Genomic DNA, 16156 nt, shown 5'->3' on the forward strand with positions numbered 1-16156 from the left:
GTTTGTACTTCCTATCGGTATCATCTGGTTCCCTGTCCTCAGCACATCTGTGGTTCAAAGCTGTCCATAAGAACCTTTATGGTCCTACTAGATCTTAGAACATACAGCATACACCTTAGTAAGAGTTTGTACTTTAGTTTGCTCTCAAAACCCCTACTCTGTGGAGAAGAAAAGCTTCCAAAAGGCAAAGGAAAATGAAGTAAATGGAGATGATACATTAATTCAATTTAGAAATCACACTCTGAAAGAAAATGTTAATGTAGACACAGCCATTAGTAAGTGATTCACATATACGCATATGACTACATCATTTTCATACATTCTTACTTACTCTGTTATTGCACAGAGAGAGAGAGATCAGGGAATTACTCCGATGGGAGCATGTAAGAGACTGACAAATCAATTTAAATTCAAACCTTACAACCATACTTTGCTACATTACTTAAAAAAAATCTGGCAAATTCTCCATTCATATACAATATTAATCATCATCATGACGTATACAGAACCATTAGGCTTTAACACATATTCTACACTGTCTGTGGGTATACTATACCATGTAGACAGTAACCATTGAATTTTGATGGCTATGGTCTTTGGTTGTTCCCAATGGGATCATTTGGGCTTGAGAGCTTTGAGGACAGAAGCTGGAACAAAAATGGTCTTGTCTTCTTTCCCTGATGTTTATGGTATTGTCCCTCTCAAAAAAGGGGATTATCACCTGCTCTTGATACTGCTTTTCTTCTTTTGTTTTGTCTTGCCTTTCAGCCTTGTTATATTATAGCTAATAGGAATTGAATCCTGCTTAGTACCCTTAAGTATAGATGTTAAAGGCCTCTGCTTTGGTTACATGATGATAGTATGCTTTCTTCTGAAGTTAAAAAACCCAGGGTGCTCAGGTGTGCTAAGGTCTTTAAAATGAAAGATAAAGTGAAAAATGCAAGTTTTGGAAGATAGTTTATTTTATGTGATCAGATTAAAAATATGATACAATGAACTTTTCCTCAAAAATTTTGGAAATTGGAAATGTCTGAAGATGTGGATCTGCATTTCAGGACTCTGTCCATCTAAAAAATAAAATAAAATATATATCTAAAAGATACACTTCTTTTACATCTTCCATTGAGTATCTGCCTCTATATTGCATATTTTTTAGTTTTACAGATTCTCTTTTTTTTTTTTTGTTTGAATCCTACCACCTATAAATTTTGTACAAATGTATTTTCTCTAAAACAATCGTATTTTGATTTTTTGAGTTTTTGATCAGAACTTAAAATTTGAGTTTTAAGATCAGAAGTCTTAAATGCTCATAAAAGTGTGCTTGGAAAATAGTTATAATAAGAAAATATACTCAAGATTAAATGATTAGATTAAACGCCATTGATGATCACAATTGATTTAATTTGATTTACCAGAATAGAGATTTCTTAATAAGGACTTATTGATTAACTTGATGCAGCTGTTATATCAACTGGATCTCTATTTTAAATATGGTGCTACTGAAAAAAATAAAAATAAGCTTTCAAGTAAGCACAGGCTCAGCTAGTTACACGTTATGATCTACTGGTATTAAAACTCATATGAGTTTTCCAGACTGAAGTAATTTCTTAGAAGTTTGACTTCACATTAATGTAATTTAAATCTGAGTTTTGTAAATTTGAATATTCTTTTTTTAGTAGAAAAAAGGAAAACTATTTTTTTTTTTATTTTCTTTTAAGGAAAGCTTCTCTGATCACCTTGAAACTGTAATCTAGACTTCTTTAAGGTGTGTTCTCACACTTTTTTTCCAAGTGTAAGTATTTGGAACTAGTTGTCAGATGATAAGGAGCTCTCAGAAGTTTCTGTTTAAATTCCTTTTCAGATTCTTTCATCAACAGCAGGAAGACATTATTATTCTGAAACTTTTGTTGCCTGTGGTGATGCCGTGAGCCATATTGAGAAGAGGTAGTATGCTTCTACAACAAAGCAACAAACCTAGAAACGCCTTCAATTCCTAAAAGCTTTAAATTGGTCTGGATGCTAAATAAAAGGCAGTAGATATGTTAAGGATTGTCTGTAACTTGGTCAATTTTCTCTATTGTACTATTTTTAAAATTGTTAAAAATAATTATAGGTATTTTCTATCAAGAATTGGAAACTCCCAGGTGTTCAGGAGAGGTTGGAAGAACACAACAAACACCCTGCTGGGTCAAAGCAATTCTCCTTTTAGACCAGACATGAGTCTCTAGCAGTAGCAGTAGGATAAGCTGTATAGCTTGACCAGTTTCTGCAGTAATTTTCCTCATGCTCCCAGTACAATTTCTATATAAGGACTCTGACTAATCTTTTTATGACCTCTTTATGGACTTGCTTCTCATGAATTTGACCCTTTTTTTGAGATTTCTGATACTGGCTGCTTCCATAGTGTCCTGTGGCAGCGGACTGTGAAATTCACTTCCCACTGTGTCAAGTACTCTGTCATATTTGTTCAAACTCTTGTACTTTAACAGAATGCTTCCAATTCTGTTTGTGAATAGCTAATCAAGGCTCTTAATGACTTGATAAACCTTGGTCATAATTCTCTTCAATTATTTCCTCTCTGAATTTAAGATTACCAGCCTTTACAGCACTTCCTCACAAGGCAACACCTTCACTTCTCATGTTGCTATTCTCTGTCCTTTCCCTTATAATCCTATATCCTTACAGATACAGGAGACCAGAACTACAAAAGATGGAGAAATCATTTTACCTCTATAAAACTTTTCTGTGCGCACACCTTGAGTACTACATTGCCTTTATGAGGAAAGCCTAAAAATGCAGGGGTTCCTCATGAGACTGTGGCTAAGTGTTACTTCTGTATTTGGCATCACGTAGGCAATCTTTACCTTTACATATATTTTCATATATGTAAATACATATATATTTCTTTACCTATACATATATTTTCATTCATCCAAATCGAAGGTCATCTTTTAGTTCACTCAGTTTTGTGATGTCCTTGTGGAGTTTCTTATCATCAGCACGGTGTTTGACTGTCCAGCAGACCTTATTAACATCTGCAGAGTTGGGTATCTATTTCTTTATTCCCTTTCCCAGATCATTAATGACAGTATTTTAAATCTTTCATCATTCCTGATTATTCTGTTTTCAAGACCACATTAGATAAACTATGACTTTCATGCCACCAGGTTGAATTTGAGCTGGATGACTCCAGAAGTCCTCTTCAGACAACTCGTCTCTTGTTTTGTGAATACAGCCAGGCCCAGCATTGATCCATTGCATGCAAAATAGAATAATACTTTATATTTGTAGCGTATAGCATTAAATTCTAGCAAACAATATTTTTAATATTGTTTTGTTTTAACAATGCTATCTCAGAGGGCAGATATTTCCTCCTAATATTTCAATTAATTTTCTTAAAGGTCAGTGTCAAGATTCTTCTTCCTTTTCAAGTTGCTTTCAAGTTTTCAGGCTTCCCTGGCAGCCTGTTGCAGGGGAAAAAACAAACAAAAAACCCAACAACAATATCAACATTTAACACTTATATAAAATAAAGAGTTCAAGGACCTCTAATTTAGTATACACCATGTAACAGAAAAAAAATCCTACTAAACCATAGCTCAATGCTTTATTTTTTTTCAGTCATGAAGAAGAGCAGAAAAATCAACCAAGCTTTCATTCCAATGCTGTACTTCAAATTTTTAAGGCAAGAGTTTGTTGTAGACTTGATTAATGCTGATACAATGCTTTACTTCTCATATATTTACTGCTTTTTCAGAAGACAACAGGAATAATTTTAAGACAAGGATGAGAGTCATCTGTTAGCTGTTCATGAAATATAAATCATATATGGCAATCATCAAGTTGCTGAACAAGACCAGGTGTCCCTCACAACGTGTCATCTTTATTGAGAAGAATAAATATTTTCCCTATAAATATGATAAATTTGTTCTGAGAGAGCAACAAAAATAATTTTTGCAGCATGCATAGAAATTCAGTTTTTTTATCAGAAGATACCTGTGCACATGTTAGTGAAAACTGATAGAACTATTACATTTAGTGAGTCACTAACCTACAGGTGTGTAGGTTCTATTATTGGTCACTTTAATTTTTTTTCAAGTATTTTTTGTGTTTACTGCAAAGCTTCTACTTCAGAGTACACATATAGCTTCTAGGAACCAAGCAGTTTCCCAAAGAGTTCTTATATAATTTATGTTTTGAAGCTGAACACACATAATATAATGCTCTTTATTTTTATGCAAAAAATGGAAGAGTACTGAAGAAAGATTTAGTGAGTCACCTTATTTAAAGTGAAACAAAATATAAACCAAACAGTTCACCTGTTCTCAATTATATTTGTAATTATGTGACACTCCTCAATTTATTTCTACTATATCTTTGAATACCCTGAGATAGATATACTTCCTTCAAGTAGCATAAATAAGATTGTTCAATCTGCTTTTAATATAAAATCAGAAAAATAAATATATACAAATTCTTTGAGTTTTGGTAACTAGCCTCATTTTGATGGATATTTTCTATAAGAAGCAAACTTCTAGATTACTTTCTGCACTGCTGGAAAGATGGTATGGTAATTTTGAAAGCTGCAGCTACCACTGACTTGTCTATGGCTTCTACAAGGCATTCTAAGTATTTTCAAGTAAGAAAATAAATTATTTTCTCAACATTATGTGAAATTTCTTTTAAGTGTAAACTGAGAAAGGCTAAGTGATTTGGATTAGTTCAAACTATAATAACTAAACAAGTGATGTACAATAAGAATGTTTTATAGAAAAATAAACTTTATACATGATATTATCAACAGAAAACTAGGCAAACTAAACACTATTCATAGCATGGATTGGAATTCCAGAATACTTATGTATGCTCTGTAATATTATCTAAAGACATCTTAAAAAGAAGATTCCTTGAAGAAGCAAAGTCTGTATTAATAGAGCATTAAAATGGTGAAGTGTGAGTTACTATCAAGTTTGAAATGCAAGGAAAAAGTCTGATGTGATAGTACTTAGGCAATCACCATATAATTAATGTCTGTGGATAGTTTTAGGTGATGTATAGTCAGCTAGTCAGTCTTGAGGGATTTACAGTGTCTACATTATCATTGACAGGGTAGTCAGGCACGGGAATAAGATCCCCAGGGAACTGGTCATGGCCCCAAGCATGTCAGCGTTCAAGAAGCATTTAGACAACACTTAGATATTTGCTATGACTTTTAAACTTTTCTGTGTGGATCCAGGAGTTGGATTAAATGATCTTTGATGGTCCTTTCCAACTCAGGATATTCTATGTTTCATTATTTCTATAGATGGTACAGTCACCCGTTCAGAGCCAGATGTTCATTTGAAGAGCTGAATACAATGCTCAGTGCTTAACTTGACTAGAATTCTATATATTGTCTGGTTAGGCAGACTTTTTTCCCCTCCACCCCCCCCCCTCAAACAAAAGAATATAGCGCTCCCTGCTGGTGAAAACTGATGGTCCCCCAACGTTAGTTTCTAGGAGCATGAAAAACAATAGAAGTTGCTGACTAGAACATGAAAAGTGGGACAAGTGTACAAAAGATCAAAAGGATCTTGCAGATCATAAAGGAAACAGCAGCTGTGGTCTGAAACCCTGACATTCAAAATTTCAGTATCAATGACGGCAGTCTTACAGCTGCAGTGTTACATAAAAAAATTGGAGGTAATACAAGGAGAAGAAATATCTCATTTACTCTGGACATAGAGACAATGACCTTTTGCAAGGAGCCATGCTCACTATGACAAACTCTGCAAAGCAATAATCTCACTGTCTTAAAGAGTGGAAAAGGATATACAATATTCTCTCAAGGAAACAATTTTTCAAAGTGAGTCTACACGATGACAGAAACCTTAGAGCTTCAATGGAAAACAGGACAAGAACTCCAGGATGGGATTCTTCCTGTCTTGGTCTACTGAGTTGACATCACTTGAGTAATCAGGCTTATATTGGAGGCCTGAGGTATGTTGCTAAGCAGATGTTGGGAACACAGCCCCTGTTAGGAAAAGCTCAGTTCGGAAGGTGTTATGAAAAAAAAACCCTGTCCACACATAAATGTTAAAAACAGAAAAACTAAATTTCTACAAGAACATTTGCATGTTAACTTGCTACACCCATCAACAAGCAACACCTTGAAGCAGTCCACCAAACACTAAAGATCAAACAATCTGGAAGATGCTCCCCATTTGGTAAAGCTTATCCATCCTCCACCATCCCAACATGGAGTGGCATGACTTTACCTTTGGAGGCACCTGGCCATGGAGGACCTCCAGGGGTGCCTGAGATCAGAGTCACCAGGCTCAGTTCCTGGCTTCCCCCAGAATGAATGCTAAAACACTGATGAGCAAGAAAAGAGGGAGCAGAAATAGCCACTTTTCTGTAACTTAACAGTATTTTTTGCATTGTTAATCACTCTTTCACATAGACAATACATTTCAGAACTCCTTGACACAGATCCAGTTATTGAGTAGTAGTTAATATATTTAGTTCATCCTGACCGATACTCCCCCCCAACAGATATTCAATAAACCAAAACCAGATATTCAATAAAATATATATACATATTGATAACCACACAGACATGCATACACACACATATGCACATGCAGGTATATGTGAATTCCATAAATTATTTTGTCATAAAATTCTTTGCAATTAGGTTGTTCTCAGCATTCACTCTGACTTAGAAATAATAGCAAAATACAGAAAACTGAGGTCCCCATGCCTTGAAACATACATATGCTTGTCTTAAAACACATGCTTGAGTGCTTTCAAGATTTTAATTTCAAGCACTGATATACTTGACTCTCATATATTTTACCATTCTCAATTAAAAGAGCAGGTTGGTTTGGTTTTTTTGGTTTTTGAGTTTTTGTTGTTTTGTTTTTGTTTGTTTGGGGTTTTTTTGCAGTAATCTCTTTGCAATCCCTATCTTGTAATGCTAAAAAACAACCAGACAACCAAAGTACTGCAACAGTACTAACAGCCGAGTTCTGATCTGATAACTCAAACTTGTACTGTACACTAGCATTAAACAGACAGATTCCTATAAATAATTCAGCCCACTGTTAATTTAAAACTGACCTAGCTGTAAATAAAATTATATTACTCCTAGTATCTTGACACAAACTTTAACACTTTGTTTTTGTGCTAAGCCCACAATAGGTTTGACATTTCATTTTTTTTTGAAACCTGTCAAAACAAAGTTTTAACTTTGAATTTTATTAAAGCAATTTAACAAATAGTAGCAGTTCATGGAAAGTATTTGGAATTGAAATTTAGTATTATTAAACTACATGTGTATAAAATCTGGCTTAGTTCTAAACCCATATGTGTTACCCTAAAAACAATGACTGTTTTGCTCCAAGAACACTGAAACTTATAAATCTCATTTTCTATGTCCCTACATCTCTCCTGACTGCAGTAAACTTGCCTTACTGAACACAGGTATTACAATATTTCCCCCCATGGTAATTTAAGTTTCCTTAGCTTTTTCTTTGACTTCCTTTTATAGCCCATACATAACATCTGGTCAGGCAACATTAGAGTTCTTTGACTATTATGAATCAATCACATGCTTTCTGGTCAGCTGAGATGCACAGGGACCAGCAGTTCAGTTTGAACTTTGAAATAAATATGCATTTAAAAATAACCTCATGGATTGCAGTGCAATAGAGTTTTTATAACAACAAAACACAAGAATTTATTAGATCTTCCCAGTTCCATACAAGGTACCATACACTGTCCTTTGCAGGATTGCATATACCTCGGTTTTTCTGCTATGTTAGCATGACAGGTCTCATACATTAACTGTTTCTCTGAGCAATGAATTCTTTCATTGCTACATCAAATCTGATAAATGTAGACATGTTCCTTTAAAGCATTTTTCTTTTCCTTAACATTGCAGTTTCTAATGCCGTTTCTATGGCTTACAGTTTTGTTTGGGTTTTTTTTCTTAATAGTCTCAGAATATTGAAACTAGTATATCTTATTTTGGTGAAGCTGCTTAAAATTTTGTATAGCTCTGTTAAAGTGCTATTGCTGCACACAGAAATTGTTGGGTAGGTAATTTTATACTTTAAAAGTATTGGTTCAGGCTTCTTTTGTGCTATTTCATGATCTCTATAGAATTTCAAGTTTCTAAACAAAAGTAAGAAGCAATACAAAAGAATTCTTATGGTATTTAGAGATATCAAACTTAAGGATTAATATATATTTCTGGGGAATTAATAAAACTATTAGAAAAAAATATTTTCTCTAAGGTGATTGTTTTATTTTTATCTCTGTCATTTATCTATCTATACACTCATATATACATACAATATATTTTAAATAATTTGCTAAAACAAGGTATTTTTAGCTGGTGACTTACATCACATAGCAGTGCTTTTGGTACCTTTGGGCTGTTACCAACATCACACAGCCAGACCATCTCTTTTAGCAGCTGCTTTCTGCCTTTTTGAAGTAGAATTCGGGACAAGGTTTTAATAGTCTTATGTTGACATTCTGGATTCTGCTGGATATACCAATTTGTTTGCTATGGCACTTGCTAATTGATAAGTGATTTATGGCATTGCTGATCATTAGTCTAGTTTCACTATATGTTTTAATAACAGCATGTTGCTAATCTGTCATGGTATATTTTAGTCCAGCACACTTCATCCTGTATGTGTGTTCATGGGTGCTGTCATAAGTCGCAATTACGTATGAAATAAAGACAAAAGATGGGAATATAATTTAAAAAGATGTATGCTGAGGGAACACATGGACACAGTAAAGAATGATAGGCACTGGGTCTCTGCTGAGAGGAGCTGGTTTTCAGTGGTTAAACTAACTGTGGTTAAGTCCACATGGATATCCTGACTTTATTTCACATGCTGTTACAGGTAACAGGTACACGGTAATGAGACAGAAGGAAAGCTGTAATGGGAAAATAGTTTTAACCTTTTGTATACCACCCTACACCATGCTTGCTTTCTTAGAGAAATGTAGCTTAATACAAATTTACTTGCTTCACGTGGATATTATATGAATATTCATTTATTATGCAGTATGTGCCAGTACTATTTGTTAGTACAACAGCAGCAAAATGTGCATATGAGGTGCAAAATCAATGATGGTTTAGCATGAGTTTCTGGAATACAGAGATATTTGATTTCCTATCAGACAGGAGTCTGAAAAACAATTTAAAGTACTGAATCTTCACCTATCCCTCACATCAGTTTTGTTTTTTTTGATGGCCAGTCATATCCTTAAGTAAAGTGGGACTTCCTATCTGAATTCTTGGAAAATAAATACATGGTTGTACTCTATGTCTTTCCATATGTATTGGGTCTGGTTGAGATGGAGTTAATTTTTCTGATGGCAGCCTTCATAGTGCTGTGCTTTGTATTGGTAGCTTGAAAGATGTTGATAACACACCAGTGTTCAAGGCTGTATCTCCAGCATTCTCCCATCTCACCCAGTAAGCTGGGGGTGGGCAAGATCTTGGAAGGAGACGTAAACAGGACAACCAACCCAAACCGACGAAAGGAATATTCCATATCGTATGACATCTGCTCAACAATAAAAGGTAGGCAAAAGGAGGCGGAGGGGTGGGGACATTCGTTATTATGATGTTTGTCTTCCAGACCAAATGCTACATATACTGAAGCCCTGCTTCCCAGGAAGTGGCTGGACATCACTTGCTGATGGGAAGTAGATGATAAATCCTTTTGTTTTGTATTGCTTCTGTACTCAGCTTTTGCTTTTGCTTCATTAAACTGCCTTTATCTTGACCCATGAGTTCTTTTCCATCTTATTTTCTCTTCCTCTGTCCTGCTGAGGAGGGGAGTTTTAGAGCAGCTTGGTAGGCACCTGGTCAACCCACTACACAATACAAACTTTCAAGTCAAAAGTGGCATATGGATATATTGATGGATGGAAAAGTCAAATAAACCTGTCACAAGCAGGGATATACAACTTACCAGTGAGAACTTATGAAATTTATGGACAGTTACACCTTTCAGCAAATTATAGTCAGTATTTTCATTCTAATAGTGAGTGTGAAAGGGCAATGTAAAATAGGAAACATTCGGAAACAAGATGCTCTTTTTCTTCTTATATGGCAGAGAAACAGAATGAGCAAATGTCACCAGGAAACAGAGAACATCAATTTTAAATGTCTTTAAGGAACACGTATATATCAAAACCAGTCATTTAACCTCTCAGTAGAGAGAAACAGGCAATTCAAAATAAAGATTTATTTAATCCTTTGGTAGATGTCTAAAATTGATCAGATAAGCATTTCCAAGAAGTACTATTTTTTATCTATCTGTTATAAAGACAGTCTAATAAATTGGCTCAGGTATTGACACCCGTGTTATAGAAGCCTAAAGAGAATTTAAATGAATTTTGTCCCCCATGTCTGGTGGTGACATAGGTTTCCAATTTAGAAAGCAAAATATAATAATATAATTTGAGTTGTTCACTTTCTTGTACACTCTCTCTCTCTCTCTCTCTATATATATATATATATATGTATATATATATTATCTTGTGCCTAGTCTTGTTAGTTCTTTTTTTCATTCTATGTAAGGAACTTACATTTTCATGCTCTCAGTAACTACAGTCTGTCCTAACAAGTATGTTCCATAGGGCATTTCAAACCTAGAAATAAGAACTTAACCTAGATGAAGGGGTTTGAGCTACTCTTTTAAAGATCTTGGAAGAGGATCCATAGATGCTACTCCTGCCAAGAGGATCTGGCAAAACCTGCCTGCTTTTTAAAAGCAACTATTAGATGGTTAAACTTCTAAGTCATCTTGCATTATTCAACAGGTAGCTGCAATAGTCCTAATGTTTCAGCCAAACGAAAGTGCCAATAAACTTTTGCTATGTATCTGCTGAGTATGTTTAATATGCTCATTAAAATCACTATTCTAAGTAGGTTGTTCTCCTGTTACCTGAATTCAGGGACAATATTTTGCATTTGATTAATCTTTGCCTCAGAAGTAATGGATGCTGGGACACAATATTAACCCACATACTCCCATTCAGAAATGCTATAAAGAGCTTGCTTGTAATTCACTGCATAGAATACATACAAGCATGGATTTTAGGAAAAGCATGTGACCAAGAATCAGAAAGGATTCTTGTCCTGAAGTTAGTTGCTTTGGGAAACAGTGCTCGACATTTTATTAAAGAACTATGTAAGAATCTTAGTTTGTAAGCAGTGTTAAGGGATTCTTAAACCCTGAGGCTACTTCTATACTTCTGAATAAAAAACCCAAAACAAAACAAAGCAAAACAAACACCAGGACTGAATTCAGGCACTGAACCTTGTATGATATATGCTATTTATGGGATTTAGGCTAAGGAAACATTAAACTTCAAGTATTCCAAACCTGTTCATAGCAGCCTAGTCACAGTGACTTAAAATGCTATAGGCATTTGGCAATGTATTCAAAAGGCAGTGCAGGAAAGTTCTTGGCTAGGAATGGGAACTGAACGATCTGTCAGTTTTTACAGAGTCAGTAAAAATTCACAAGCCAGCAAAGTACTGCCTGATTTCCTGGTGTCCTGGTGCCTTCATAATAGTGCCTTCATAAATGTAGATGTTGAAGCTCTTTTGTGGATTTGAACTGCAAATGTTGCATGTTATGTAGTGCTTGAACTTTGTTCTCTTATAATATTCATTTATGGTTCTCATCAGTACAATCCACAAATTACTTTATCCATATCCTAGACATGAGGCAAAAATAATTCTGTCAAGTCACTCTCTCAAAGACTGTCTCCCTGATCCAGAGACCTGGTTTGTGGAAAAGACCATTTAGTTAGTGAACTGCCTGAACAGCTGAAAGAAGGGCTCTTGAGGAGGAGAGTACTTTCTCCTTATCTGATGATATGACACTACCTCAGCAAGGTCAGGAGCATGTTCTCAAACATGGAAAGGAAAAGTCACCAAAGGCTGACTGAAGAAAACATAGTCCTGTGACAGATTTTGTGCTCCATACAGCACAAATATTTCCCTAGACATCTTTTTTACACAAACATCTATTTGCACTAGTGGCATTCCATACTACTATTTTGAAAACTTTTTTCCTTATAATTGAAAATATCAGCAAGATTTTATTCTTGATTTCTCATGCTTAGAGAGGAAAGATTATTATTAGCCACTATTTTAGTTCTTTAATCTGAAAAGTTTTTTTGGTCTGAAATACATAATCATTACGCTACTCTTCCTTTTCTTCATTCTAAGACATTAACTTAGCTTTGTTAATGTATTATATATTATTGATAAGATTTTCTTTGTACATAATAACAAGAATCCTTTCATTGTACTCTTTCCTTGGGGCTATTGAAGGTATTATCCTGTAAGTTGTATGTGCTTCTTGTGAAATTTAGTGAGCATTGATTTTATCAGATGTAAGCATAACAAGAAATTTACTGTATATAAACAAATCTATATACATAGAAGTCACCTGCTCTCCAGGACACAAATATTTTCCCCTGATAAGGACATAACAAAAGAACAGGAAGATACCAGAACCTGTTTATGACACTTCATCTTATTTTTCATGAGTACTGAAATGGTTTTCCTTAATGAAGGCTAAAAAGATTTTTTTCTTGGAGATTAAAATTACACATAATTTCATTCATTTTTTTTTTTATTTCTGTATTTTGGAACTGCTTTTATAGCTAATGAGCAGTGTCAGTCTCTATCATTTACCCAATACTTTATCTCCAAATATATATATCTCCACTGGTCAGTGTGCCCATCTGAATTTCTGTGATCAGTCAGTGGAGGCTGTGAGTCTATTATAGGCTTAACTCAAGAGGATTCTGTTTTCATCCTGTATTGATGCACGCTTTTACCTCCTGAGGTCTGTAGCTCAGTCCAAATATTGACTAGCATCACTAAATATCAAAGTTTTGAAACTGAATCCATACACAGGCAAATAGTAAGAGCTATATTGTGACATTTTAGCTACAAGTCTTGTTCAAAACAGTGTGGGAATATAGATAGGATTGTCCACTCTATGTACATACACTGCAAAAACTAGAGACATGGTTGTAGCAGATGAAGAATATAGGCAAATTGGAATTTCTCAGAACACAGAATATAACTTCTTTGGCTTCTTTCAACTTCCCTACCCATAGTTTAAAATCTGACTGAATGAGCTCTTCTGGAGGCTGAAATAAGACCCCCAGCTACTGACCTGTTTTAAAAGTACAGCAAGGGTAATGGTAGCTATGCACCAAAGACACTTCTCATAAGTTTTGCAAAGATTTACATCTCGGTTAGCACAGGTCGGGTATTTGAAATATGAAAGAAAGAAGGTTCTTGAAAAAACGCTCTTCTAGCCTATGATTCACCTCATTGTACATGCATCTAAGCATCTGTGAGAGAAATCTCACTGTTGATGTATGTGTTCCCAAGTTCTACAACATTCAAAATAATGACTTTTTTCATGAATACCTTTTGTTATTTTTTGTCAATGTATTTGCTATTTTGCATAATTCTTTAGGATTTTCTGTTTAGTATAGTCAGGTGAATGGGAAAAGTTCAATGACAAAAAGACAAGACAGGATGAGACAGGACGGGGCAGGGCAGGGCAGGGCAGGGAACGGAAGGAGAAAAGAAAAAAGGAAAGGAAAGGAAGATATGATTTGCTTGTTTGTGTGTGTATGCATGGTCATCATGCATGCAGGATGTGTCTATGCATAACAGTGCCAGTATATGAGACAGGAAATGAGTATGTAAACTAAATTACTTAATAATTCAGTTGCAGCAATGTCATTTGTAGTTTATTATCCTTCGTGGCTGAGTATAGATGATACATCAAGACTTGGTTTTATTACTGTAAAATTTTTTCTTATGTGAAAAGAACATAGCATTTACATATGAATAATGTCAATATAGGATATGAAAAATATTTTACTAGAAATTATGATTAGGCATTGTGCACCCCCAGCAAGTCTGCAGATGATACAAAAGTGGAAGGAGTGGTTGGTATATCAGTAAGGTGTGCTGACATTCAGAGAGGAGAAACAGAAGAAATAGGCAGGGAGGAATCCCATGAAGTTCAAGAAAGGGAAAAGCAATGTCCTACATGTGTGGAGGAATAATTCCATGTACTGCTACAAGCTGAGGACCAACCATCTGGAAAGTAGATCTGCAGAGAAAGACCTGGGAGTCCTGGTTGACAAAGCTAAACAAGACAGCAATATGTCTTTGCAGTAAAGCAGCCAACAACATCCTGGGTTACTTTAGGAACAGAATTGCCAGCAGTTTGGAGAGATGAACCTTCCTCTTCTCAGCCCTGCAGAGTGCTGGGTACAGTGCTGTGTCTCCCAGTACAAGAGAGATACAATGCAATTAGAGACAGTTCAGTGAAGGGCCACTGAGATGGTGAATATCTTGGAGCATCTGTCATAGAAGGAGAGGCTGAGAGCTGGAACAGTTCAGCTGATGGAAGAGAAAGCTCAGGGAATTCTTATAAATGTGTATAAACACTTGATAGGAAAAAGTAAAAAAGACAGAACCAGATTCTTCTCAGTGGCATCTAGTGAAAATACAAGAAACAAAAAGCACAAAGTGAAATACTATCTGAATGTAAGGAAAACATTGTGATTGTGGTCAAACATTAGAACAGATTACCCAGAGAGGCTGTGGAGTCTTAATCCTTGGAGATACTCAAATCCCAGATAGAGACAGCCCTGAGCAAACTGCTTTAGATGCTGCTTAAAAAGGGGTTTGGACCAAAAGGTTTCTAGAGGTCCCTGCCATCCTCAGCTACTCCGTGATTCTGTAAAATAAATCATTAATATGCATGTAGATACTGGCAGCATTTTTAATAAGCACAATAGAAAAGCTTTATCATAAAAAAGGTAATATAAAATGGAAATAAGCCTGAATATACTACAATTTTTTAACATTGGGAAGATTTCCCACTAGCTCCATGAAATGTTCAGCTTCAAGTATATAATATTGCAACCAATTGTATCTTGGACTGGATATTCTTTAAGGCATTGTGAAAATTACTTTTTTAGTAATTTATCAGGGTAGATGATGCTGTACATATACTTTCCATTCCCTTGAGCAGGTAGAAGTGACAATATTGGTTTTATACTTGAGACAATATTGGGTTTATACTTGAAATAACCTGGTAAATGTTTTTATGCTGTTTGGGGTTTTGGTTTGGTTGTTTTGGTGGGGTTTTTTTCTTCAGATGCATTTTATTTTCAGTAGACATTCATGTTTCTAGCTTTAATGTTTTTAATATCAGTTATCCCAGGTTTCTTGACTTGTGGAAATTAAGAAACCTTCTTTCAGTGTATGCAATAAATTTAGATGTGGGGATGATTTCACATGACAGGTTCAGAGAAGTATAAATTACATATCCTCAGTTCTCAGGGCCACCTGTATTACTTTGAAATTCAAACATAAAAGAAAACTGACTCTTCTGGTATATCACAGGGTTCTTTCTACTGAGAGTTATTTAAACAACATTGAACAGGAAAATACGTGGGAATATATTTATCTCCTTGTATCTCCTTTGTTCTGGTCTGCACTCAGCATCCTTGTTGGCTTAAGGGTTTTGAAAGTCATGCATAATACCATATCATATCTGTTGTTTTTGCCAAAGTGGGGAAGTCTACATATGTGGTCAGACAAGATCCAGCAGCACACTAACATGACACTGACTTCCTTTAGCCCATAATTCTTCTTTTTTAAAGAAAGGAAATGCAGATTCACTTGCTGTGATTCTGTGATACTGATGGAAGCTATTATGTTTTCCACACAAGAGTTCCATCAGGACTACCAAAATTATGGTAAGGAAGTGAGGATGAAGGAAGAGATGTTAGATAAATTCATAAATCAGCCTGCTGATTAATTTCAAATCTACAACCAAGAGACACAATTTGGCATTCAGCAGAGTGAATGGAAAGAGAAGCATCCAAAAAATGGAATTCAAGTTTCTGATAGGCTCTATGGCATAACCTATGTCTATCCATTGACTTTAAAAAGGCCTAAGGTAAAGAGATTAACTTACATACTTCTAGTAAAGCCTATAATTAGGTGATATTATGTCCCCTGAAGAATTGTCTTTAGCCCCCAAAGCTGACTTCTTGTGGCAATTGGTTCATATTGTTA

General features: G+C 35.2%; 1 long non-coding RNA gene across 1 annotated transcript in view; it reads left to right on the forward strand.

Moving 5' to 3' along the window:
• The window catches only part of LOC308059470, a 42040-nt gene that overhangs the window by 7072 nt on the left and 18812 nt on the right, over positions 1 to 16156 (forward strand). Inside the window, exon 2 of the long non-coding RNA XR_013926261.1 lies at positions 1 to 16156. This exon is cut by the window's right edge and continues 18812 nt beyond it. This is a non-coding gene — a long non-coding RNA (uncharacterized lncRNA).

This window comes from Falco punctatus (genome assembly GCF_963210335.1).
Source record: "Falco punctatus genome assembly, chromosome: 2".
Lineage (NCBI taxonomy): Eukaryota > Metazoa > Chordata > Aves > Falconiformes > Falconidae > Falco > Falco punctatus.